The sequence below is a fragment of the Camelus dromedarius genome, chromosome 6 (genome assembly GCF_036321535.1).
Source record: "Camelus dromedarius isolate mCamDro1 chromosome 6, mCamDro1.pat, whole genome shotgun sequence".
NCBI lineage: Eukaryota > Metazoa > Chordata > Mammalia > Artiodactyla > Camelidae > Camelus > Camelus dromedarius.
This window is the reverse complement of record NC_087441.1, coordinates 89377721-89404841: the sequence shown is the minus strand read 5'-3', so window position 1 is coordinate 89404841 and position 27121 is coordinate 89377721. Positions and strand designations below refer to the sequence as shown.

The window sequence follows — 27121 nt, the reverse complement described above, 5'->3', positions numbered from 1 at the left end:
TTCAATATCAGCTATCAAAATCAACCTCATAAAAATAATCATATTAAAGAGTATGTAGAGTAAAGAAACTCAGTGTAGAGTTTACTAACAGCTGCTCCAAGAACCCAAATCAACCACATAAACAAAATTGTAGCAACAGTAATAAAAACAATATAACAGCCACTCTTATTGGACACTTTCTACCTTTAAGGAAGTACACTTACTATCTCTAATCCTCATGATCACACAGTAAATTAGATATTATTCCTACATTAATGCAAGTGAAGAGATTAGACTTAACATATTCTAGGTCACTTAGCTTGGTTCTAGAGCTTAGTCTCAGATGCAAGCTCTCTGACTCCAAGGCCTGTCCTCTGTCCATTACTTACACAAAACTGTCCAAAAAGGGGTGAAGAAATGAGAAAAGAAAGAAAAACAAAGGGTAAAAATAGATAAGAGAATAAAGTGGTAAGGAAAAATGTATGAAAGTATAGTCATGCATGGGAGTGCCAGGGCAGGGTCAACAGGTTCCCCTGTAGCTCTTCATTAGCACAAATACCCTCCAATTTGGTCTAAGCCTTCTGAGGTGAGCTTCATCAAGGCTCAACAATGCTGAACCCACAAATCCTTTCAATGTAGCCCTATTTCTACGTTGGGTTTTTGCTGAGAAGTCTGAGGAAAAACTCCCTTAAACTTTCCAGAAGACCAATTGTTTGAGAGCATCTATGATACATACTGTATCTCCTCAGAGAGTCTTTTTCTGATTATGTCATACTCCAAGGATGCAACCGTAATGATTCTGAGGTTTAAGGAAAAGAATCTTCAGTCATGTCCTTCATTTCATATTTGACCCCTCCATCTTTTTTCTTTTCTTTTCTGGCAACACCCTGGATTTGTTCTTTGCTTGGAAACCATTTATGAATTTAATTTTAGGATCATTTCCCTTCCTGGGAACTGCTGCTTTGTGTCTTCCTATTCCCCTTCCCATAATTGAGTTTATGGTCTCCATAAGATTATATATCATGACAAAAGTATCTTACAAGTCTCCTTCAACTTTCACTGCATTTTGCAAATTTTGATGAGTTGTATTTTTATTTTTATTTCATTGAATACATTTTAAAATCCCTCGAGACTTATTTGACCTATGTATAATGTAGAAGTGTGTTGTTTACTATCCAGGTATTTTAGGACTTTCCAGCTATCTTTCCATTGTTGATTTCTAGTTTAATTTCACTCTAGTCTGAGACATACATTATAACATTTCTGTTCCTTTCAATTTTTAAGGAGTGTTTAATGATACATAATGAGGTCTATCTTGGTGAATGTTTCATGTTAGCTTGAGGAAAATATGTATTCTGATGTTTTTGGTATTCTATAAATGTTGATTACATCCTGTAGATTCCAAATAGAAAAATCAATCAATATAATATACCACATTAAGAGAGCAAAGAAAAAAAATGGTAATCCAATTGATTCACAAAAATCCTTTGATCAAATTTAATAATTTTTCTGTTAAAAAAATACTAAAAAATTAGGAATAGAAGAAAACTTCCTCAACATGATAAAAACCATGCATGAAAAATCCACAGCTACATCCTACTCAATGATGAAAGACTGAAATCTTCTCCCCTAAGATAACAAAAAAGACAGTAATGCCCATTTTTCCCTCCTCTATTTAACATAGTATTAGAGGTACTAGCCAGTGTAATAAAACAAGGGAAAGAAATAAAGAGATTTAAATTTGGAAATGAAGAAATAAATTCTCTCAACACACGACAAGATATTAAATATAGAAATATCAAAGATTTCACCAAAAAATAGAAAAAATAAACGAATTCAGCAAATTTGGAGGATACAAAATCAACAATTAAAAATCAGTTGCATTTCTATACACTAACATGACAATTCAAAAAATTAAGTAAGCAAACCCATTTAAAATAGGATCAAAGTGATTAATTAAAAATAAATTTAGCCTAGAAGAAGAATGATTTGCATACTGAAAACATTGCCAAAAGACATTAAAGAAGACATAAAGAAATAGACATCCATGTTCATAGGTGGGAAGTTTTAATATTGTTAAGCTGTCAGTACTACTCAACAGATTCTACAGATCTTATGCAATTCTTATCAACATTCCAATATTTTTTCCAGAAAATAAAAAGTTCTAAAATTCATAGGGAATTTCAAGAGATTCCAAATAAACAAATAAAAAATCTTGAAACAGAAGAACAAAGTGGGAGATATCATACTTCCTGATTTCAAAACTTAGTACAAACTATTGTAATCCAAATGGACATATAGACGAATACAGTAAATAAATCTTCTCATATGCGGTCAAATGATTTGGTAAAGGTGTCAAGACCATTCAGTGGGAAAAGCACAATATTTCCAACAAGTGATACTGAGGAAATTCGATATTCACATGCAAAAGGATGAAGTTATACCCTTACCTTCCTCCATATTCAAAAATTTACTCAAAATAGAACAAAGATCTAAATGTAAAAGCTAAACAAAATCTCTTAGAAGAAAACGTAGGGGAATCTCTTCATTCTATTGGGTTTGGCAGTGATTTCTTGGATATACACCAAAGGTGTTTGTAGACAACAAATGAAAAAATAGATAAATTGGTTTTTACAAAAATTTAAAATTTTGTGCATATCAAAGGACAATATCAAAAGAATAAAGGGTAACTCACAGGATGGGAGAAAATGTTTACAAATCATACATTTGATAAGAAATTAATATACAGAATATATAAAGAACCCTTTAACTCAGCAACAACAAAAACAAAAACAAAGAGCTCATTTCAAAAATAGTCAAGGACTTGAAGACACCTTCCCCAAATAACAAAGATAAATGGCCAATAAGTACCTGAAAATGTGCTCATCATCATTATTCATTAAGGAAATGAGATACATTTCACACACATTAATATGGTTGCCATTTCTTTAGAAACAGAAAACAAATTTTGGTAAGGATGTAGAGAAATTGAGAATCCTGTACATCATTGGTAGGAACAAATTGAACAGCTAATGTAGAAAACAGTATAACTATTCCTCAGAAAATTAAACGTAAAATTACCATTTGATTCAACAGTTCAACTTTAGTTATATATCTCAAAAGAACTGAAAGTAAGAACTCAAATATATAGTTGTACACCAATGTTTATAATAGCATTATTCAATACAGTACAAAAAAATGGAAACAATCTAGTTATCCACTAACGTATGAATGGGTAAATAAATTGTAGTGTATTTGCTGGTCAGAATGGCTGTCATCAAAAGAACACAAGCAACAAATATTGGCAATGATGTGGAGAGAAGAAACCCTTGGTGGGCTCTTGGTGGGAAAGTAAACTCATGCAGCCACTGTGGAAAGTAGTATGGAGATTTCTCCAAAAATCTCAAAATATAATTACTATATGACCCAGATTCCACCCCTGGGTATATAAAAGCAAAAGCAAAACCAAAACCAAAAACACTAATTTGAAAATATACATGCATGTCAATGTTCATAGCATCATTATGTACAATTGCCAAGATATGGAAGCAACCTAAGTGTCCATGAACAGGTAAATGGATAAAGAAGATATGATATACACACACACACAGATAGATAGATATAGATAGATATAGTATGTATAGATATTTTTTGTACACTACACACACACACACACACAATAGAATACTACTCAGCCATAAAAAATGAAATTTTGCCATTAACAGAAACATGGATGGACTTGGATGGCATTATGCTAAGTGAAATAAGTCAGACAGAGAAAGACAAATACTATATGATATCACTTATATGTAGAATGTATAAAATACAACAAACTATTGAATATAACAAAAACAACAACAAAAAAAGAAGCAGGCTCACAAATATAGAGAACAAACCAGTGGTTACCAGTGGGAAGTGGGGCAGGCAATAAAGGTATGGAGGAGTGGGAGGAGTGGGAGTAACACACTACTGAGTATAAGACAGGCTACAAAGATGTACTGCACAACAAAGGGAACATAGCCAGTATTTTGTAATAACTACAAATTAAGTGGAAATGTAAAAGTACTATAATAATTAAAAATTAAAAAAAATAAAATAGAGTGTAGTACATTCTTACCATGGAATGTTATTCAGCCTTAAAAAGAAGGATATTCTAACACATGTTACAGTCGAAATAAACCTGAGGACATTATGCTAACTGAAATAAGACAGTCACAAAAAGAAAAATACTATATGATGTCATTATTATGAGGTATCCAGGGTAGTTAAATTCATAGAAACAGAAAGTTTACTCACACTTACCAGGAGCTTGGGGAGAGGGAAATGGAGACTTGTTTATTGGATACAGAGTTTCAGCTGAGCATGATGCAATGGGTTGGAGGTAGATAGTGATGATGATTGTAACATCTATGTGAATATACTTAATTCCACTATATTGTACACTTTAAATAGTTAAAATAGTAAATAGTTGTGCATATTTCATCAAAATAAAATAATTAGGTACTTTAAGTGGGAGGGAAATAGAACTTGATTGTCTGCATTTTCTATATTAATGGACAGTCAGCAGGGGCAGAGAGAGATTGGGGCCTTAGACCAAATATATCAGGGGAGGAATTCATTACTCATGTTTTATCAGGGACTGTTTCCTGGGCTAAGAGTGAGCACCATATTCAATGCAGCCTGGGACCACTGTCCACAGAACAGTGGTTAAGGAATAAGATCACATTATCTGAAGTAAAAGGAATTCCATCCAAATAACACTGTTGAGTGGCACAACCACACTTCCATGGAAAAAGAGACACAAGGAAGAATATTCCAGAGTTGTCATATCAGTCCTAGTACAGTCATAGAAACAGAATCCACTTTAGTTTGTTTAAACATAATAATTTGTACAGGTGATAAAGGAATAGAGATCAAAAAACACAAAATTCTTCACCAAAGCCTTTACTTTTTGGCCTATAGGTAATAAGAGGGATATTTATTACCCTTTGAAATAATAAACAAATGTCACACTTATTCATACATCCAAACATTAATCTATTTATTCATTGTTTCAATCACCATGCACTCTAGGTTTTACCTTACTTTAAAGTTACCATATTTGGTCCTTAGGGCTCTATAATACACAATTATATCTCCAGGCAAGATGCACTAGGTTGAAACCAAACTTAAAAAAAGACTATTTGGTTGCAACTTAGATTCTTGATCACTACACAAAAAATATTTGTATATATACACACACACATACACATACATACACATACACATATCTATATACACACACACATCTATATACACACACACATATATATATATACATGTTTATAATTACAATATTTATTTCTGCCTAAATAACATTATGTAAGGCCCATACACAGTGTAAGCTGCATGAGGACAAGATCTTTGCTTTTCTCTCTTTACATAATCCAGAACAATGGCATGGAGGACATAAGAATTTAACAAACAATGTAAATAATTAGAACCAAGCATTCCTTAATGAGGATTAGAATAGATGGGTGAATAAATTGTTAACTACTTTTTAAAGCCTTTTTATTTTTCTAAGTGACCATTGTCAGTTTTATTATTTTTTATTGAAAGAAAATAGAAACAGTATTTCAAAGAGATATCTGCACTCAAGTTTATTGCAGCATTAACCACAGTAGCCAAGAAATGAAAGCAACCTAAATGCCAACACATGAATGGATACAAAAGATGTGGCACATATACATATACACAAGGGAATATTATTCAGTCACAAGGAAGGAGGATATCCTGCCATTTGCAACATCAATGGACCTTGAGCACATTATGCTAAGTGAGATAGGTCAGAGAAAGACAAGTACAGTGTGATATCACTTGTATGTCGAATCTAAAAAAGACAAGGCTTCTCTTTGCTCTTCAATGCAGGGTGTGTCTAGTCCAAGGGATTAGAACATCTGCTTAAGTCAAGCTCTCAGTGGGAACAGATATACAGATATTTCTGTAGAATAGTTTACTTTTGCATTAAACCCCATGATACATTGGTCACATATTCATTACTATATGGTTTCTTCTTTAAAAGGCAAAGCCATTCATTCTCCTTCTGAACACTTGAAGCCACGACTAGACGGAGTCATTTAAATTCTCCAGTGGAGATGAGTTAACATCCTCGCAGAGATACTGAGACTGTGGTGAATAAGGTCACAGAGGGGGAAACTGTACCAAAAGAGTTTCTTCTGCTCCTCTGGTCCTTAAGTCAAATTAGAGACCTTAATCTAATATCTAAAATCCAAACAATCTATTATCTCAGAGGTTTGGTGTGATCATGGAATTCTGGCAATTGAAAACAATCACACATGTGTCAGCTTTTTGTTTTTACAGAAGTTTCTTACTAAGTACCCTCTGTGCCTAAACATACACTATGAAGATGTAAAGAAAATACATATATATATATATATATAAAATGGTGTCTGTCTTCAGACGAACTATACTTTTATTTGAAAAAAATACTAGACCAAGTTAGTTGCACCTGGGCCAAGACTGTGTTCATACCAGGATGTCATGTACCTCTAACAGGGAGACTGTGATGTCTTTTCAGGATCTGAGCATCACTCCTAGCTTGGATCCTGATTCTGAGAGTCCTTGAAGTGTTTGGGCATTCTCATTTCCCAGCATATGGATCCAAGAACATTTCCAGAGGTCCCCTAGGAGAGGCACTGTGAAAATCATTATCATTTATCCTCATCCCTGAGTTGCAAGGTCCTCTCTCCTGGGATCCTGCCCTCCCCTCCAGGTGATAGTTCCATCATCTGAAATTGGTTTAGACCAAGGCTACGGATTATAACCTTTTATCAATGTTACCTCTCAGCTTCCTATATATATCCTTGATTCCAATGGTTTCTTCCCCATTCTTTTTTTCTCTACAGACACCTTGTTTTATTTGCCATCTTCAGAATTTCCTCTGGTCAGGTCTGCTGGCTGCCACTCCAACCAAATTATAGACTGAATGTTTGAATGTGTTCTCCAAAGTCCATTTGAGGAAACCCCAAATACCAATGTCCCAATGTGCTTGGAAATGGGGTTTGGGAGGGATTAGATAATGAGTGTGGGGCCTTCATGAATCTAATTAGTGCCTGTATAACAAAGAATCATGAGATTCATTCTCTCTGTCTCTCTCTCTCTCTGTCTCTCTCTCTTCACCATGCTAGGATACAGTAAGAACCTTGTCATCTGTAAAGCTGTAAGAGGACCCTTACCAAGAAAATAACAATGCTGGCACAGTGCTTTTGGACTTACAGCCTCCAGGACTGGGAGAAATAAATGTTTGTTTTGTAAGCCACACAGTTTATGGTAATTTGTTATAGCAGCCTGAGCTAAGACAAACCACGATGCTCATTACTCTTATTGTATGTACTTGAATTCTGATGTTTAAATGCCAACACCTGGCCTCTGTGTGTCTGGGTTTTTCATTCCCCATTACTATGAAGGCATCCATTTCTGCAGTGGTGCATCACCCCTTCTGTACTTGCCAACAGCAGAGATGCCACCACTGAACTTAAGGATGATGGGAATTCCTCTCACCAGTGAATATTCTTAGTGTTTAGTAATTTGTTTCTAAACACTGTAAAAGTGTAATTGAAACCTATGAATTAAAGGTTACTGTTGTTGAGATTTCAAGGGGTAACAGGAAAGTTCATACCTTATTTTTGAAGCAAATATAAGGGATTAAAAACCAAGGCCAAAGCAAAAACAAGATTAGGATGCAAAGGTTATTTTCTAGTATTCTGATCTTAGTCTTATACCCCTCATTAAGCAGGCTAATGTCATTTCTGGAAGCAATGAGCAATTCCATTTATTCACATTCCATTTACTATTTTAATTATTAGTATTGTAGTTTGTTTTCTTTGTTATTCGAGAAATAACACAAGCTAAATTTGCAAAATTGAAAATATAGAGTATATAATGAAAAGCATGTGTCCTTTCCATCCCTGATGCCAAGCTGTCTTCTCCAGGAAGAACCAATGATACCAGTTTCTAATGAATCTTCCAGAAATGTACTTTACATACATGTGTATGAGTGCCCAAAATAATTGCCTTTTTTTTTTTTTTACGGTGAACACATTATACAAACTATTTTGTGCCTCATTTTTTCACTCTACATTCTATCTTCCAGATTGTTCTATATTTATACAAATAGAGCTCCACTATCTATTTACTAGCAACATAGTATTCTAGTATAAATACAAGGAAAATATATATTACCAAATTACATAAATGAGCATTAAGTGGTTTCCAATCCTTTGCCATTAGAAGTGAAGCCTCAGTGAAACTCTTGTATATATGTACATACACATATATATTATTTTGCACGCATATATATTTCCTAAATCTGAACACACTATATCAAATTGTCCATGCATTTATTCTATCTAATGTGGGCCAGGCATCAGTATTCTCTAGAAATCACTTTTTATATTTAAAGCATTGCTGGATGAAAGTGAAAACCATGCGTATCAGAAATAGGCCAGAGAACATACATGTATATTATATTATATATCTGATTTCTTTACAAGGAGAGCTACTTCTTTTTAAATAGTGAGCTCACTACTTTCATAACATTACCAAGAATGTTAGCTGGGGCAGGCAATAACGAAGCGATTCTTTTGCCAAGGTTGTCCAAGGCTTGTGCAAGCAAGGAACTATCATCATTTTTAGTATCAACAATTCTCTCTCCCAAATGATTTATCTCTGTACTCATCTCCTCACATTTCTTTCTAAATCCTTCAGTACACAGATCTTCTTGGACCTAAAAAAAAAAAAATGAGGAAGGAAGTAAAACTTTTTAAATCTCCCATTTTTTCAAGGATTACATTTTGTCAAACTTTGAAACTTTGTCAGACTATCTTTGTTTTATTCCTAAAATTGTTCTCTCTTAATCATGAAAGGAGACTCTTGTAACAAGGAATATTTCCTTGTTTGGACCGAAATATTAAGAAGAAGTGTAGTTTACAGCCTTAATAATATTCATATACCTTAGGGTTTTGCCAGGAGGCTAAGCCTGGCATGAGGACAAATGTAATATTTTCCAGTCAAAAAATGCAAATGAGAGGTAGCCTTGGTCTGACTGCACTAATTCTCAGTCCCACTCAGGATGACACTGTCACCCATATTATAGAAATCTGTTATAAACACATGGCCCCTAAATTATAGAAATCTCTTATAAATCATGTTCAGATGAACAATGAGAGAAATCCCTCCAAGCCACATGATAGCTTGGGGATCTGTCCACACCTGGAGGCAATGCAGCAAGTGTAAAATCTATCATTTCTATGTGTTTTTAAGTCTGGACATTTCTGGTAGTTTTATGTCAGAACAGATCTACCTCAGGGCCTTGGGCTGAGCAGGTCTCCTGGTAAAAGGTAGTGACCTTGGTAGAGCATATTAGTTGTTGTTCATATTAAACACACATAATTGGAATATCTGTTCAATCAAGCCCTGTGAGATCATTTTAAAATTCTCTAAATGGCTATTCAACCCTATTTATATTCTCTGAGGGCTTGGAGTAGAGGGGGGAATACTCATCCTGAAGTCTCCAAAGTCTACTTACAGAGCCAAATTTAAAGGTTTTGGAAGGATTCAAAGGCTTCAGGGTTTTAATAAATCACAAGCAGTAGATGCACTTGTGATCTCTGCATGACCATGCTGTAACCTTCACCCATCCCTTCCTGGGGTACCATGGCAAAGCTATCAAGCTCTACTACTGCCACAGCCTGATTCACCTTCAGCTGATGCTCCAATATCTTGTTTGGCTCTCTCAGCAGGTTTTCTCTTTCTCTCACCATCTTCTCCATTATCTGAACTATGTGTTTCTGGAGACTTCTCTTCTGAGCCGCCACCTGCTGCTGCTGCTCCTGCAGTTTCTGTTTCAGCAGCTCCTGTTCCTTCTCAGCTGTCTCCTTCCAGGTCCACTCTTCTGCCCCTGGAAGGTATTAGAGAGGGAAAAAAATAGGCAAGGATTGACCTCCACCCTCCTGAGCTCAGAGGCCAAACCAAATTAAAGAGAGAGGTAGGAAATCTCTGAAGTCCTCCCCCAAAACCCCATGTCCACACCATCGAGAACACACTTCAGAATGTGAGAGAAAAGGCTCTGCCTGTCTGGCGTCCAACCACAGTTCCCTTTGCTGTTTCCAGGTGCAGCAGTGTTGTTCCACAGAAAGGAAGGAAGCTCCGGTATTGGGAAGGTTTTGCTCTCACACCTGTCAGAGGGCACTGCAAGAACATACACATCCCACTGTGAGCCCAGCCCGACCCTGTACCTGCTATGGGCTTCTCCCCATCAGTGAGGGCTTTATCTGCCTGCAGGATTTCTCTAGTGCCATCTGGGACTGCAGAAACCTCTGGAGGAACTCATTTGCCTGAGGAACCAAGGAGGAGCACAGAAATTAGATTTCCAATAGGGAAATTATTGATGCAAAGACAACTAAGTCCATGTAACTTTTGCTTCAAGTTTAAAGTTCCTCAGTGGTTCCTTACAATGAGTCCAAGCTCCTTAGAGTGACCTGTCTCTCTCCAGTCTCTTGCCCAGTGCTACTTCCTTCTCCCCACACTAGAATCCAGCCAGTCAGAATCATGTTCAGTTCTACAAACCCCAAATCTCTGGTGCTTTTACATATCTGCTTTACCAGTGTGAAATAGTGCCTCTAAATTGTGCTGCTGTTCTCCTCTGCCACTAGCTGGTTATAACTTTAGACAACTTATTTTAACCTGCCTATGCTTCTCAGTTGAGATCTTTAAAATGTTGATAATGTAGATGCTTCTTAATGCTATTTGAAAGATTAAGTTAAAGATTCTAGGGAAAGAGCTTAACATTTTGGCTATAGGAAACAACAGTTCAATATATATTAGTTGCATTATTATAGTTTAATATTATTATTATTATTATTATTAGTAGTAGTAGTAGTAGTAGTAGTAGTAGTATTAGTATTAGTATTATTAGTATTAGTATTATATTTGTTTCTAACACCTAAGTAGCTCTTTCCTGAGTGTTATAGCTTGCCTATGTAGTTGACTTCCTGTCTCACTTGTGATCATCCTTGTGTACAAAGACTGACTTGTAAATTATCAGTGCTCAACACGTCAAATATGTTGTTGAGTAAAAAAAAAATGAATAATTTCTGTTCTGTCTCTTGTGGATTTAAGAAATCTGTACTCATGGTTGGGAGTTGACATTTGTACTCTCTTCAGAAATAAATAGCATGCAGTGAACCTTAAAAGCCACAGCTGTTTGAATGGCACCATACACTCTCTTTTTGCATGCATGGAGCTGCACTCTCAGATTTTCAGGAGACCCCTTTGAGTATTCTGTAGGTTCCCCATGTTTCCCTTATTCCTCACCTTCACTTGTTTCATGGGCACTTGGTAATTTTCCTTTTCAATACTTTCCTTTACTTTCCTGTAGAGTTCAATACCTCCAGGAACAGAGAAAGTTCCTGCTGAGATAATTTTATTAGTGCCTTTGAAAGCTGATCAAGTTTAGTCTGGCAATATTTGATTTATGTCTCTTCATTCTGCATCAAGAAACCATCTTTCTTATTCTTTATGATTTCCTAGAGGGAAGAAAGATAGAGGGCTGTCACCAGAAGCAAGGAACAGAGGAAGTAAATTTCCAAAGGATCTGGTAGAAGAATTGGTCTAACTGTGTTCCTCATGAGAAAAGTATTCTGTTGGAGGACATGTAATAAAACAGCAGTCACAAGATTTGATTTATTCACAGCTCTGAAAACTCTGGAAGACCATGGGGAAGTTCCCTAACCTCCTTTGGGTATTTCATCTGAGCTGTTGGAATTGCATTACCTAATCTCTCTGGTTCTTTGAAGCTGCCACATTCAGTGATTCTGTCTTCAATGATAGATACAACAAGGAGCAACCTAAGCTGAAAGTGGCCTGAGATGTGGATCTGAAAAGAGAAATTTTGGTTCCCAGCCATAGGAGTGTGTTCACAGAAAAGAAGCCAGCTAAAGAATGTCTTGGGTGTTCTGGACAGGCTTGGAATCCACAGAAGTATTTATTTCAAGAGGATATCTATACTGATTTTTCATTGAAGGTCAAAGGGAGTTCCAGATAAACTGCCTGAGTTCTGGCAGTCAAAAAAGAAGGAAATGTAGTCCTTTGAAACTCTGTCCCTCATGAGAACATGGACTACTTTATCCTTGAGTGAGAGATGAGCCATGGGACCGGTAACAACACTTCTAGGCTTCATTCTTCAAGGGGAGGCGACATAAAGTAAATACTAAGACAGATTACCACAAGGTTCCTCTGGAACTCCTGCTTGTCTTCCTTGAAGGAGTGCTCCATGAAGACTGCAGGGGCTTCCCTCTCACAGGCAGCATGCACCTCCAGCAGCTCCTGCAGCATGTCTGTGGGGAAGCTCACTCGCTGGGCTATCTGCTCACTGTAGTGGTTGTCTGCCTTCTGAATGGCAGCTGAGTTCTCCAGCTGGGCCAGAGTTGTCACCGCGTTCTCCAAGCGAGGTACTGCTCCACTATTGATAGTATCCAGGTAGGTCACAACCAGAGTCCTCAGCCCTGAAGAAGCCAGGAAATTTAGGGGCTAAATATCAAGTTATCAGTCAATGGCTCCAGGATTCTGAGACTATGCTTCTAGGGTCATATACACATGCACACACACAAACACACACACGCAACCCTACCTCCTTCTACTATTATCACCTTCATTTTCCTACTGACTCTTCATTTTTATGGTTTTCCAGGCCACAGGACTAAAAAAGTTAATATCTACTTCTATCTAAAATACTAGGGGCTACCTGGAAAATGCAGTTTCTCATTTTAAAAATTGAAAGCAATACAGATTACATAGATAGACAGATGAGGCAAAGTGTACCATGTTTAATTTATTCCTAATTCTGAGGCTTTGAATGGATTTTCAGTGATTTATGGGCTAATATTTATTTTTGGACCACTCTAAATTATCAAAATATCTTTTGAATTCTCCTTGTGAAGAACACTTATTGTATAGGACTTCCTTTGAAAACATGCAGTATTCTGTTTTTACACCAAGAGAGTGATTATATTCTAAGTGGAGGATGTTTTCAGATAAGTGGGAGTCACCGATATCATTGACAAAAGTTGCAATTTGGGGAAGGAATTTGTAAATCCCCCAAAGTGAGATAATTATAAAGTATACAGATTTCTTCATGGAGTATAAAAGTCTGTAAAATCAGAATCCTTTATAGAATCAAACAAAAATACTAGAAAGCACATTATATAAAATATTCAACACATAGCAGTCCCCATGGAAATGGGAAAAAGAGACTCACCTTTCCCAGTGACCATGATTCCTTCTGTGAGGGTCTTGGTCCTTGCATCAATGAAGGTGTAAGAACAGAAATTTTTTGTTTGCTCCTGGAATTTAGGATCCAGTTGGTCTTCAGTTACCATCCCAATATTGGCTAGAATTTTTTTTTCCTATGTTGGCCAGTCAAAGACAAAACACTTCCATCTTGGAAATAAATGCCTGATGCAGTCTCTGGGTAGATTGGATGTTTGGGCTTTGGGATTCTTCCCTGAGGGACAGAAAAACAGGGATTAGAGTGTGTAGAGTCTTGAGGCGAGGGGGTTACAGGTGTTCATGGCAGGGATTTGTGTGTCTTTGCCATTTCTACACATAGAACTCTTTTAACATAGACATTCAATACTTCTTTGCACATCAGACTTATACCAATGATATAACTGCAGAGAAATTTAGGGAGACATCTGATCCAGTAAAGGAAACCTATGGCTGGTCTCTCCACACATGCACATAGTAGAATGGTTGTCTATGATGTGTTTGCTTAACTAGCAGCTAAAAGGATGAAAGGTCACATGAAACTTTCTGCTCAACTCAACCTCATGTAGGAATTAAGCTGTGGAACCAAAAAGGAGAGGTACAAACAAGGGATCATGGACAGTAATTGGAATATTAGGAATGACATCCTCATTATTTAAGAAAAACTGTTTTGATGCTAAAAATAATTGATGCAGTGTTATGTATTTATTAGTAAACACCTCTGAAGTATAAATGTACCTGAAATATAATTTTAAGGTATCACCACTAATCTATAAACTCTTTGAGGTAAATGTTTATATTTGGTCCTCTCCTGCCAGCCAATTTCTTAATAGCTGTTTTGAGAAATCATAAATAGAAACGTGAAAGGAAGAATGACTAAATTGTGATTGATATTTCTCTCAAGGTTTCAATAGACACACATCCTTGGAAATGTAACCCATGAAAATAATTTTTTACCTTGTAATTAATTCATGGGTAAACATGTGGGAATTAGGAGAAAGCTATGATGTGGAAGGTAAAATGAATATTCTAATAATTGTCAGTATTATTGAAAAGGCATAGATTGTAAAGACAGTCACTTCTTCAGGTTTATTTAGAACATACAGTCATTTTGTAGATGATATAATTATACAGGATTAGAAAGTTTTCTAGCCCTCTTTGAAAAGAATAATATGTGAAATCTATATTTTGTTCATTAGATAAGCTTTTCACTGCAGTTTCATGTCTAACAATTAGCTGATTAGTTGTTTTCTTCAACAGAGAAAAATTGATGGAACAGGAAACATAGTGTCCAGTCTTTAGAATGTTTCATCACCCATGTAAATCTGGATGCTAAATTTAAAGATGTATAAAAAACAAATTGGTTTTGAGTAATTTCACTTTACACTTTACTTTTCTTGAGTAAACTTCAACTGTAGCCCCTAGATCTTTGCAACCCACTTTCCAGCCACCATTTCCACAGACTTTGATTTAGTCTCAAATACAAATGCAATCACAGAGATGAGGGATATTGTTTAGTAGATCCCACACTCTATTGGACCGTACACTGCCCAGGCCATACTCTGATACCTGGAATCAGCTTCAGGGCATTCTCCAAGTACTCATCTTCTGTGATAGGCTGACCACATAACTGCAGCTCCATGGTGAAATCCCATACAGTCCAGATAAAGTCTGGAAAGAAATTCACAAATTCTGTGGAATCTTCTACTCTATCAGGTGTTTGAGAGGACTTTGCCCTGATGTTTTGCAAGCTCTGTCGCATAACTAACATTTGGTTAGGGAAAAGAAACTCACTACCAACAATTCCCACATTTCTCTAGTATAAAAATAGTATAAACACACTCTTTTGCCATGGGTCCCCTCTGCTCCACCCAAGAAACTAAATGACAGGAAGGGAGAGATTGACTCTATCCTCATTCCCATGAATTCAGTGAAACATGGTGGTTCAGGACCTGGAAGGATACTGCAGATACTCCAGGGCCTGGTGGTTGATGGTGCTCATGCTGTTCTAGACAAAGCTACTGCAGAGAACCACGGCCAGGGCAAAGATCCATGAATCCTTCTTAGACTCATCCTAGAAAGCACATTAGAACAAGAGAGTTAGAAGTTTACCCCTACATTAGAAATTCATCTGTACACTTCTTCAATCATGGTTTCATTTATTATTTCAGCTAACATACTCACCATGCAAAGAAATTGAAGACAGATGTAAATGCAGATGTCAACTTTGACAATTACAGAGACATTTCTTGTGTTTGCAAATTTTTCATATATAAAATGATTCTAGTTTTCACAGTGCTTTATTTTTCCTCAATTGGATAAAGTAAAATAACATATACAGAAAAACTAATACAGTACCTGTTGTGTAATTAGGAATTCAGTGATGAGTGTGGGCACTTATTCATTCTGCATATATTTATTAATCAGAGTCCATATAAAATACACCATAGTTGACATAACTGGGTATTTAAATTATATGCAATCAATAAATACTTGCAGGAAGCTACTAAATATCCCCCATTGTTCTTAGATTTTAAAAAAGCAATGCTAAAAATGAAAATTTTCTTACAACATGATTATTTCAAAGCAGTGGACAAACATCCACAATAGTAAGTGCAACAAAGATAGAAGTATCTGTAAAAGGCTTACTCTCAGTAATGTATATAAGCAGTGAAACCTATAGCTATAACACTAAACTAAAATTTAGAAGTCTATCAAGGAAGAACAGAGCTATGAAATTTGGAGAAAGAATATGTGATCTGAAAGCTTCCTCAATGTCTTGAGCTGAATATTAAAGAACTGGTAAATGTGGAACTGAAGAAATGAAGGTGATCCCATAGACAGGAAAACCCAGAGAAACAAAATTAGAGATGGGAGAAGACAGGGGTCTTGTAGTTAGAACAGAGTCATTTGAGGGAAGAGGGCAACTGGAGAAGTTAAGGTGAGTTTCATGCAGCCTAATCAAGGGCCCTAAAGCCCAGGCTAAGTTGTATAAATCATAGCATTGTCTAAATGATGGCATAAACTGGAAATAGTTTTTTTTTTATTATAAATGGCATATAAAGTTGCTCCCAGTGTAAATGCAAAAACTGTGGTTTATGTTGAGAAGATTCTAAATGGGAGTTTGGTGGGATAAGAGTCTATTCATTACTTTCTTTCCCCAAAACCCAGTTTTTAAAAATAATCAATTAGGATAAGAAGAAGTAGCAGTTATGACAAACAATTATTTCAACAGCAAGATTATATCATTGTTTGATATATGGCTTTAAAAATAAGCAGACTTTCTAACTCCTGTTGAGAAAAAAGACAGAGCTATAAAAATGTAGGTATTATTTCCAAATAAATCTCAAAAGAGGGAAAGGAGGGATAGTTCATTTCACCCATTAGCAGAAAGCTAAAACACCAAAAATCCATTTTAAAATGTTTCTTGTAGGACAAAAACTTACTTTTATAGAACTTGCACATTCAGAGGTGTCTCACAGATTTCCAGAACACTCTGTGAGTAGTTGATGAACTTCATCATAGAAAATGTAAACCCGTCTCTTAAATCCAACCCTCAAATACACTCTTCACCTTGTAGCTAAGAAGGTGAATCAGAAATTTTTCCTCACTCACAGATTGATACTTCTCTTTCTTAGTTATGCTTAACTGTAAGTTCTCAAAACCAGTAAGGTGCTGCCTGGATTGCCTTTCAAAACTGAAGGACTTATTCCCCCAGCTGTTGGGAGTGCTGGTGGAAGACAGTCTTCAGATGTCAGCCCTCTTAATTAGAAAGGCTTCAGGAGCAGCTCTTCAAAAATGTATCAGCACCCCTGTCCCAAAATCAGGATAACTCAAAAAAGCCAATCCAGGCATGGAGCTCCCATGAAATTCCCACAAATTGGGGATTGCAATGCAACGTAATTTCTTCTTCTCTCCAGCCTGCTTCTTTCCCAATTACATGGTATTAAATCTGACTGCAGATAATGTCTTGTCAATTGAACTAAAGACTCTTTTAGGGCAGGACATTTACTTTGGTCACTGATATCTACAATCCTAAGTCCAAAGGCCTGGAACTCAGCCATTCAATAATGACTTACTAAATGTAATCAAGTCATCCACACAGTGCCAAGAAATAAAAGAATTTATCTAAGACACTATGATAACTTACCTAGAAGTGAGATTCAAACAAAACATAGTTTGCCTTATTTACTATAATTGATTTCTAGATTTTACAGATTAAAGCAGTAAAATTTCTAGGACCATGGAGAGATAAGGGGAAAATCCAGAATAAAAAGGATTTAATTGTGAATTTCTGCTTTACCATTCACACATCCCCCAGGCTCTAATTGTGCAGAAGGACCACCAGAGTACGATTGGGCTTGCGTGGGTGAGGCACACACCACATCCAGATGCCCTTGGTCTCAGACTGCACTGTAGAGCCTAGAGGAAAGCCTGTGAGGAGAGGGGAGAAAGCAGCATTCAGTTAGAGCAGATAATCTAAACAACCAAGGGGCTACAGAGTCAGATCTATTGGAATGTCAGTATCCCAGCATACGAGTTGGTGCTTTCTCCATTTCCTCAAGAATGTCCTACTTTGTGTGTCATCTGTTTCAAGGAGGAAGGAACATTAATTGTGATAAAGATACCAAGCAAGGGCTCAACATAGAGGCAAAGGGGAATCCATGAATCAGACAAAATGGAAGTCACTGATAACCATAACAAGAGTATCTTGAAAGAACGGTGAGGTTCAAAGCCAGAGAGAAATGGACTGAAGACAGACATGGGAAGAGAAAAAGGTGGGAAAAAAAAATCAAGATTATATTTTTTGTCAGACAAATATTTCAAAAGTGGGGAGAGGTGTTAGCCACAGTAATATATGACATACAGGAAATATTTTTAAGATTATAGACATTTTAACACATTTATTTGTTGAAGAGTATAGTCCATAAAAAAGCAAAATGTGTTTCAAGAGCGAGTAGACACAATTGCAAGAGTCCAGAGCTTAAGCATGTAAAATAAGGTAGGATTGTGAGAATTGGTAGGAGAAATTTTGCTTTACAGGAATAAAACATACAATATGATAATGAATTACAGTAAGACAGTGGTTTAGCAGTGAGAAAAAGGAGTGGAAAGTTGATTTGTTAAGAGAAGTTTGGTTCTCCCTACACAAGATCAGGACAAAAATTAAGAAGCTGAGGTATTAGCTAGAATCAAGCAATTGGTCCTTGACCCAGTACAACACTCACCATGATTCTGACCTGCAAGATGATTCATCAAGTAGGATTTGCCTGTATGATACGGCCCTACAATGGCCACCACCAGCACTGGCAAAGAAATCTCACCAAGAATCTGCAGAGATTTTTGGTTCACTGAAAGCACCTTGACACTTTCCAGCAGACAAATGGTGCCCATCCTTTTGGGTCTGGATGCCATGGCAACCTGCCAACCTAGAAGAGCTTCTTAGGGGAAATCAGATTATAAAGTCATTCTCTAACTCAGACTTATACAAAGCATCTATCAACTTAGGATAAGTTAAGTAAGAGTTCTGTGCTTTCCATGAGACAAAATGTAACCTAGAATTAGCATAATGCAGAGGTTTTCCCCCATCATTCCCTCAAGTCTCTCATGATATTGGTAGTGAAATAATATAATATCACTCTCCAAACTGTTATTTCAAAATAATAATATAATTAAAGTTATTGTTATGATGCACTGAAGGCCTACAATATACCAAGCCCTTTGATAATAACTTACATATCCAGCTAAACTGATATTAACAAGAGACTGAAAGTTAGTAATTAACATAACTACTTTGGAAATGAGGTAAATGGTTCTCACAAAGGCTGAGTGAATGTCATTGAGAAAGGATTGAAAATCTACATACTTGAGCAAAATGACAGACTAGCAAACTCTAAGCTCTTGTTTCCCCAAGGAGATATAAACAACAACCAAAATACTAGCTAGAATAACCTTACAGTAGTTCCATAAAACAGTCAAAGGTCCAAAGCAACCAACCAAATACCAAATCAAGAAACAGCCTCATTCAAAATGGTAGGAAATTCTGTGGTTTTTCTGTTGCCCTCGGTCCCCATTTTGGTAAGGTCTTTAAGGAAGTGGCAAATCATTTCCCAATTCCCTCCCCTGATTCAGAGAGAGGGAATTTTATAGTGTTCTAAACTGTCAGGGCTGCCTCTTCAGGTCTCTGTTTCACTTCACATGAAACTCAGGGAAGGGTGGCAGAGGGGTAGGTGGTGGTAAAACTTGGATATCAGGTGGAAAGAAGCAGCAGGTATTTCTCAAGGAAAAATGTGGAGAGACAGCTCCACAGATGCCTAGAGCAAGAGGTTACCAGTGAATATATAAAATAGACTATCTAAGGCATCAATTGAGTTTCCAATTCCCTTTTTCAAAATAAACAGAGCAGAGGAGACTGCATTTACAATATTCTGACATCTCATGGGCTGCCTGAAGGACTGTTATCTTTTCCCTTATTTGGATCTTAGGCAGGGAGAAGCAGTGGGCATTGCTTGGGAAAGCTGCAGGGAGAAAGACCTGCAGACACCTATGACAAGATATTATGGGTGTGTGATATTGAGATGTATAATAAGAAACACAAATTTGATCATTGTCCTTATTCCTGGTATATAGCTCTTAAAACCCTATGTGATGAGAGAGATGAAATTATTTTTCTTGTAACTTTTGGTCTTTGTCCTCAATTCCTAAAATAGCTCCAGACTGATAAAGATGAAAGGAGAGTCTTTTGTTATTTATAACAAGCACCTTTCAACAACAACTGAGTTTTTGTTAATGAGGTGATTTTGTAAAGCCCCTAGATCACTACAATGGAGTTGTTTGCTAGAGGAATCAATGTTATTAGAAAGTTGCAACATTTAGCCTGATGCTCCAACCACTGGGGAGCAGAGAAGAGATGAAAGTTGAGTTAATCACCAATGACCAATAATTTACTCAACCATATCTATCTAAGAAGTCCTCCATTAAAAAATAAATTAAACCTAACTGAAATGGTTCAGAGAGTTTCTGGCTTGATGAATATGTGGATGTTGTTAGAAGGTGGCACATCCAAAGGGGTCATGGAAGCTCCACATGCTTTTCTTGATATCTTTCCCTTTGCGTCTCCTATTTTGCTGTTTATAGGCTGTATCCTTTTTTAAAATAAACCAGTAATCTAGTAAGCAAACTATCCTTCCTGAGTTCTTAAGCCATCCTAGCAAATCATTGAACCTGGGGAAGAGATGGGTAACTCCAATGTACAGCCAGTTAGTCAGAAGCACAGGTGACAACCTGGATTTGTAATTGCATCTGAACTGAGGAGAAGTCTTGTGGGACTGAGCCCTTAATCTGTAGGGTATAAACTAACTCTTGGAAGTTAGGGTCAGAATTGCTTATTGTGAAAAAATGCTCACATATATGGTGACCAGAAATAAGTATAAAAAATAGAAAGTTGAGAAGAGAAACTGAATGTTTCTTTTTCTTTTCAGGGTGGAGACACACAATAGACAATCAAAAGTTCAAAGGAGGCATCTTTTGGGAAATTAATATACTTAAAAGGAGCACATATATGGGAAAACTGAAAAAGCAAAACACAGGCCCAGGGAAGATGCATGCTCAAAAAAGCCTAAAAAGACTTTAGAACTTCTCTTAAGTTTAATCCCAAGTTTCAAAATCAAGAGCCAGCTTAGGAAAAGACTTCCTTGTCAAAAGGCCAGTATGCAAAGAATGGGAAAGGTGACTGAGTCATAAATGCTCAATTTTCAGGGGGTGGGAGGGTAATAACTCAGTAGTAAAGCATGTAAATAACATGTCCAAAATCCTGGGTTAGGTACTGAGTACCTTCATTTAAAATAAATAAATAAATAAATATCCAATTTTTCAACAACAACAACAAAAATCACAAGGCATACAAAATAAATGAAAATATGGCCCTTCCAAAGGAAGAATATAAAGTGGTAAAAAAAAAAACCAAAACAACCCTGAGGAAACTTGTGCATTAGATGTTTTAGGCAAAGACTTTAAAATAACTTTTTAAAAATATGCTTAAAAAGCTAAAGGAAAACTCAGAAAAATAACTAAAGAAAATCAGAAAAACAATATATGAACAAAATTAGAAAATGAACAAGGAGATAAAAATAATTAAAAAGGGAACCAAACTGAAATTCTGAGGCTGGAAAATACAATGAATCAATTTACACATTTTCTACAGGGAATTAGCCTTGGTGGTAAAGCTCAGGGAAAGAGCATTTGAATACATATAAAGGGGATTAGACTTGCACAGGCAAAAAGACTCAGCAAACTTGAAGAAAGGACATTTGAAATTATCAAGTCTCAGGAGCAGAAGGAAGAAATAACTTTTTTAAAGTGAATACAGCCTAACAAACTTATGGAATACTGTCATATAGACAGGTATATACATTATGAAAGTCCCTAAAGCAGAAGGGAGAGGCAGGGCAGAGAGATTATTTGAGGAAATAATGGCTAAAAATTTCCCAATGCAATGCAATATATAAATCTACAAATGCAAGATATTCAACAAACTCCAGTAGGATAAATAATCAGAGACCAATGCTGAGGCATATTATAATCAAACTGTCAAAAGACAAAGAGAGAATCTTGAAAGCGACAAAAAGCAGTAACTCATCACATCCAATAAGATTGTCAGTCAATTTATCAACAAAATATTTGTAGGCCAGAAGGCAGTGGAATGATATGTTTAAATTGCTAAAAACTGAGTGATGGGGTAGGGGGGAACCTACCAATGAAGAATACTGTTTCCAGAGGAGGGGTGTCAAGATGAGGGATAATAACTTCTCACAGAAAAGTGACTGAAAACTGGCAGAACTCCTATACAAACAAGATTTCAGGAGATATTACCACATAATTAGGGAGGAGTAAAAACTTCAGGTTGGGACCTGTGCACCTAGGGAAGGACTAAGAGGAAAAGGAAGACTGTGCAAATAGACCCTAACCCTGAGGAGTGAGTAGGTCAAGCCACAGACTTGGCATCCCAGTCCTGAGGTCCTGCACAGAGGAGACAAATCCCCTTGGCTACTTGGAGAAAGACTGAAACAGATAGAAAGGCTGGAGAAGCCTAGACTAGAAGGAGTGAATGGGTGCTGGTTTGCCACCAGACAGGTTGGAGACAGGTCAGCCTGAGCAACTACCACCTTACTGTACATCCCAGGAAGATTTTCTATTCAAATAACAACAAAAAGAGTACTGTTGTGGTTATATCTATATGAGATAAAAAAGTTATTTCAAGCACTGTTAAAAGAGACAAAGAAGGATATTATGTTAAAAGAGTAAAGTTTATCTAGAAGATAAACAATTCTACATATGTATACCTGAACCTCAGAGTTCCAAAATATGTGAAATAAACATTGACAATATTGAGCAACAGATCACTTAACAATAATACAATAGTTTAATACCTTACTTGCAATAATAGGTAGGAAAAACAGAGTACTTGAATAACACTATAAATTAATTGAACCTAACAGACATATACAGAACACTCTCATCCAACAACAAGAGAAAACACGTTTTCCCAGATGGGCATGGAATATTTCCAAGGATAGACCATATTTTAGGCCACAAAACAAGTCAACAAATTTTAAAAGGTTAAACTCATACAAAGTATCTTTTCTGAACCCAATGAAATGAAACTGGAAATTAATAGATGGAATAAAACTGCAAAGTCTACAAATATGTGAAAACTAAACAAAATACAATTAAGAATAAAAATAAACTACCTGAACATAATGAAGTCTATGTATGGAAAAACGCACAGGTAACATCATCCTCATAGGTAAACTACTGAAGACTTTTCCCACACTCCTGCCTCCCCTTTTTGAGAAGGAGACTGCACACTTTAGATCAATGTTCCCACACACTTGCTCCTTCTCCCGCTTGCCACTCTTCTTCTGTTTCAGGAGGATGTCCTGAATCTTGAGAGATTTAGGCCAAGGTACTTAGCTGAGAAGGGTCAGGATTTTTGCAACTTAATCCCATAAATGAAAATAAGAATGAAAATGCAAATATTGTTTTATATTATATTGAGAGACATATACATATATTTAGAGAGAGGAAGCAAATCTAGGAAAATGCCACCAGTGGGTAAATCTAGGTGAAAAGGATATGAGATTCCCTTGTAATTGTTTTCCAAGGCAAATTTGATTTTAAAAATTAAGTAGTAAAAACACAATTATACCATGGTTCTTCTGGCATATTTCTGATTGGCATTATAATAAAAGTTCCCTATAATATCTATGCATATTTCATAATCAGACTATATAAACATGATATTATATTCAAATGTCTCAACTATTCAGTTCATATTTATAGGTCAAGTATTCAAGATGCCTCAAATACTATCAAAAATATTTTTAAAAAATACCAGCTTAATCAGTTACTACTTGTGTGGCCTTAAACAAGAAGCCTCACTTAGCTAAACCTAAGTTTTTAAGAATAATTATAGGGGTAATATGAAAAAAATGGTAAGTCCAGTCTGGAGGATGTTTTGATAATAAAATCAGATAAGTAAAAGCTTATATATGAGCATAGAATGCAGCACAAAAAGGGATTTCAGTGCATGCTTACTGAATTAGATGGAGATTTATCCACAATAATTGCACTAAACAAATTGGGTTACATATTTGAACACAATCTGCAAACTTCAGGTTACTAAGAAACAAGGTCTATAATTTTTTTTTTTCAGAGCAAAGCAGCAAGAAAATTCAAACACTGCTCCTGTACCATCTCCTTTTTTCTGATTCTTCATTGTGGGAGAAAAGAATACAAAGGTAAAACAGGATCCTCTAACAGCTACATTATAATGACCAGAGTTGTCCAGTCCCCTTCTTTAAATGGAAAACTTAAAGGAAGCTGCAGGAAAATGTGAGAGAAACAACTTTATAAAAACCAGGTCTGCGGAATAGAATAGAAAGCCCATAAATGAACCCACAAGCTTTTGGTCAATTAAACTTCGACAAAGGAGGCAAGAATATACAATGGAATAAAGATAGTCTATTCAGCAAATGATTTTGGGAAAACTGGACAGCAGCATGTAAATCAATGAAGCTAGAACATTCCCTTACACCATACACAAAAATAAACTCAAAATGGATCAAATGTTTAAACATAACACAAGATACAATAAACCTCCTAGAAGAAAACATAGGTAAAACATTATCTGACATACAGCTCAAAAATGTTCTCCTAGGGCAGTCTACACAAGCAGTATAAATAAAAGCAAGAATAAACAAATAGGACCTAACTAAGCTTACAAGATTCTGCACAGCAAAGGAAACCATAAGTAAAACAAAACAAAAATATAAGGAATGGGAAAAAATTTTTGCAAAGGATGAAACCAACAAAGGCTTGATCTCCAGAATATATAAGTAGCTCATACTACATAATAAGAAAAAACCAACAGTCCAATTCAAAAATGGGCAGAAGATCTAAACTAGCAATTCTCCAAGGAAGACATACAAATGATCAATAGGAACAAGAAAAAATGCTCAAGATCACTAATTATCAGAAAAATGCAAATCAAAACTACAGTGAGGTATCACCTCACAAAAGCCAGAATGGCCATCATTCAAATGTCCACAAATGACAAATGATGGAGAGGCTGTGGAGAAAAGGGAACCCTCTTACACTGCTGGTGGGAATGCAGTTTGGTGCAGCCACAGTGGAAAACAGTATGGAGATTCCTCAAAAGACTAGGAATAGACATAACATATGACCCAGTGATCCCACTCCTGGGCATATATCAAGAAGGAACTCTACTTCAAAAAGACACTTGCACCCCAATGTTCATAGCAGCACTATTTACAATAGCCAAGAGAAGTCAACAGCATAAATGTCCATCAACAGATGACTTGATGAAGAAGAAGTGGTATATTTGTACAATGGAATACTATTCAGCCATAAAAACTGACAACATAACGCCATTTGCAGCAATATGGATGCTCCTGGAGAATGTCATTCTAAGTGAAGTAAGCCAGAAAGAGAAAGAAAACTACCATATGAGATCTCTCATATGTGGAATCTCAAAAATTTTTAAAATGAATATAAATACAAAACAGAAACTGACTCATAGACATAGAATACAAACTTGTGGTTGCCAAGGGGGCAGGGCGGGGGGAGGGACAGACTGGGAGTTCAAAACTTGTAGATACTGACTGGCATATGCAGAATAGATAAACAAGATTATACTGTATAGCACAGGGAAATATATACAAGATCTTGTGTTACCTCACAGTGAAATGTGTGACAATGAATGTATGTATGTTCATATATAATTGAAAAATTGTGCTTTACAGTGGAATTTGACACAACATTGTAAAATGACTATAACTCAATAAAAAATGTTTTAAAGAAACAGACCTGTGATTTCTTAGCTGTGAATAAGTAACATAATTTTTAACATCAAATTAACAAACTGCAGCTATTCAATCCTGTTCCAGGTTGGTTTTCAAAATGTGATCTACAGAAAAAAAATCACCCAGAGGGATTGTTAAACCTAGGTTGTGTATGTATAAAACATGCTACAAATGATTCCAATGTTCTTATGAAAAACAAACCCATAAATGCGGGGGCGGGGGTTGGGGGACAGGGGAAGATAGAGAATAAGAGGGAGGAAGAGGGAGCCAGAGAGACAGAAAAAGATAGTTTTGATGTGATCGTAATGTTTAAGTAATAAAGATCAGGGGTGAGGAGACTAAATTTATCTCTACATAGAGATTTACAGAGCTCTCACTGTGAGCTTTCTTAAATTGACTAATAGAAACATTAAAAAGAAACAATCTCTATAAATGACAGTTCCCTATAACCTCCTTGCCAGGGACTGTCTTATTCTCTGAATTCTAACGCCAGCCCATAGAGCTTGACAGAGCAAGACAGGCAGGCCCCCAGGAGGACTCTCTCAAGGAGAAGAACATCGAGGGGGACACAGTGTGTCTGGCTGTCACTTTGCAGCTGCTACTGGTCCATACAGAGAAGCTGAGCTTCCTTTGAACTAAAGCCAGCCACAGACCCCTGCATGCCAGACAGCAGGCCACTTGCCCTTCCTCAGGTGTCACTTTGAATCTGAAATCAATCTTGCTAACTACTACATACAGAATAGATAAGCAACAAAGTCCTATTGAACTATATTCAGCATCTTGTAATAACCTATAATGAGAAAGAATATATATATATCAATCACTGTGTTGAACACAAGAAACTAACACAGCATTGTAAATCGACTCTATTTCAATAAAAACAGAAAAGACATCAATTTTGCACTGCATGTAAAAGACACGGACATACCTGCTCCACACACTGGGGATAAAAGAACGGTTCTCAGTGCCTCTCACACCTTGCTCACTAGCTCCTCCTACCAGTCTGACTCTCCTTCATGAAAGCTAAAAAAGAGCGAGGAGGTTCATCTTTTCTTGGTCCATCTAGTATGATGGTAATAAAACTGAAGCTGAAAGCAAAAGTAATTCATGTTTTTTTTCAGTTAGCAGAGTCATGCTAGATCCACTGATTACATTTCGAATATGGGTGTGTAGTTCATGGTGAGAGGAGATTAGAAAACGCTATTTAATAGTCACATCTTAACACATGCCACCGCTTTCTGTGGGCTGCCCTGCATTGGAAGGCCTTCATAGCCCCCTTATTGATACATCTCTCCCCCCGTGTAAAGTTGCCAAAGGCTGCTTAAGTTTCCTTAGCAAACAAGAAAAATAGAAAATCCATGGCACAAATGTAAGCAAGGCTGTATACAACAAGTATATTTCAAGCATTTTCCTCTTGGTGGGGATTCCTGGGTATT

The 27121-nt window shown here is 36.4% G+C and overlaps 1 long non-coding RNA gene across 8 annotated transcripts in view; it reads left to right on the top strand.

The window, feature by feature from the left end:
* LOC135321543 (uncharacterized) overlaps positions 1-18658 on the top strand; it is a 59158-nt gene extending 40500 nt beyond the window's left edge. For 6 of the 8 annotated variants that reach the window (XR_010381401.1, XR_010381398.1, XR_010381397.1 and 3 more), the window contains 2 exons: positions 7167-7289; positions 11569-12754. This is a non-coding gene — a long non-coding RNA (uncharacterized LOC135321543). Of the gene's footprint in view, positions 1-7166; positions 7290-11568; positions 12755-17899 lie in introns of those variants that run through there. The other 2 variants (XR_010381395.1, XR_010381400.1) reach the window with 2 other exon arrangements.
* The last annotated feature ends 8463 nt before the right edge of the window (positions 18659-27121 follow it).